Raw genomic sequence first — 2,076 nt, 5'->3', positions numbered from 1 at the left:
AGCCTGGTTCTGCTGGAGGTTTCTTCCTGTTATGAGGGAGTTTTTCCTTTCCACTGTTGCCTTTGTGCTTGCTTAGTATGGGAGACTGTGACAAAGTGAAGATTCAATGCAATCTGCTGTCTTCCTTAGATAGATAACTTTTAATAATTGGCCTTTTTTTTTTTTAAGTATGTGAATGTTTCTGTTCAGCGCCCTGAGATGACTTCTGTTGTGACTTGTGATATATAAATAAACTGAAATAAACTGAATTGTTTGGAGGTGAACTTAACTCAAACTCATCAGGGTTTTTTGTTGTTGCCGTTTTTTTTTTTTGTTGTTGTAAAAATTACATTAGAAAACAGCATATATTTCTCGCCTTTCATAAGTACAGCTATCTGTTACAGAAATTATCCCGTTAGAGTTTGTAAAATCTCAGCACAGCACATTTACAAATGATCCTAACTCCAACTTTTGCTTTAACGAGATCCACCGCTTGGATTCCTCCCCCAAAATGACTCTCCTCCTGTTGACTTTCATCCTTACAAATTTTAATCTCTCTTTGAATCCACTGTTATCTAACTCTCTAACAATATTTGTCACACACCAAAACTGAAGTACCTGTCAATCTTTGAATGTAAACAAATCCCTCCAAATTCTTGGCAACAAAACATGATTCTGCTGATTTCACTCATTAAATACAAATTATGATGTAGACTTTTGGTGAGTGGTGTGTTTTCAGTGGTTATTCTTTTTTTATCATAAATTATATAAATAAACGAAAAAATTTAAATAGAAAACAATGAAAATTGCATATTCTGACAGCCTTAGATATTTAAAGCCTTGTGGCTTTAAACATCTCTGTCTTTTCTCCTCTATAAATCGACTATTTAAAAAAAGCTAATAATGAGTAAAGATAGCAGATCAATGACAATCTGCAATTTTTATAATTAATATTTTCAATGCAGGGCTTGTCACACTGAAAACGGTAAATATTTAAAGTTTTTGAATTCATTGACCGGCTTTAAAAATACGTGCATAAATAGTTGATAAGATTTTTGCATGAGGGTAAGTTTTTGTTTGTTTTACTTTGTGAAAACTGCACACCCTTTCGTTGGAATATTCATTTCAGGGGAAAGAGTCTTCAGTGGGTTGTAAACCCTTTAAAACATGTACAGTAATATTTCTTCTCTGCAGCGTGAAGACACGCTTTGACCTGCAGGATTTGCTTAGTTGGAATAACTGGTTGGACACTTTTGCATGATTCGGCTGTAATCCAGGCTGTATGAACCAGAGTCTCTGGTAAAGATCCAGGCTGGTGTATTCCAGCAACACTCCACAGAGCTTGAACCAAAGCGTGTGTGATATCTGAGCCATATGACGACGTGGTTTTATTTCAAAGGGAGTATCAAATGAGTGCAATTAAGTTTTACTTCATATTGGTCATATTCATCCCCTGTCTACATGAAACGATCATATGTCTGTGTGCATGTGTTTGTCTGTCTGTTAGCAAAATATCTCATGAACCATTGGATGGATTTCCAAGAAAATAACAGTAATTATTTAATGAATGCACATCTACAACTGATTAACTTTTAATGTCAAACCAATTCATGATGGCTGCCATAATTAATCAACCTTAACAAACACAAAAATGGTTATAAGTCAGTACATGTTACAGATATTGAGCTTAAGTTTGGTTTGGTAGTAGCTGGGAATCAAACACAAAACTTTATCTGACCAGCAATAGATCAACCAAGTTTTGTCTTTGTTGAAAACTTTGGTCATAACCACTGGCGTTGACCCTGTTTGTCTGTTAGTAAAATATCCCATGAACCACAAACAAATTTTGACAAAACTCCCTGAATGTAATCACTAGATGTACTGGTACATTTACAACTGAATAACTTTAGGAGTTAACCCATTTCAAGACAGACATAACAGCTAATTGATATAAGCCAACACAAAAATGACTATAACTTAGTTACATTTGCAGAAATTGAGCAAAAAAAAATTGGTGTGGTTGTAATTAAGAGGGGCAGCACGGTGGCACAACTGGTAGAGCTGCTGCCTCTCAGTGAGCAGGTCCTTGGTTCAAAC

This window comes from Nematolebias whitei, chromosome 2 (genome assembly GCF_014905685.2).
Source record: "Nematolebias whitei isolate Nwh7 chromosome 2, NemWhi1, whole genome shotgun sequence".
Classification (NCBI taxonomy): domain Eukaryota; kingdom Metazoa; phylum Chordata; class Actinopteri; order Cyprinodontiformes; family Rivulidae; genus Nematolebias; species Nematolebias whitei.
Note: the sequence above shows the minus strand (reverse complement) of the source record.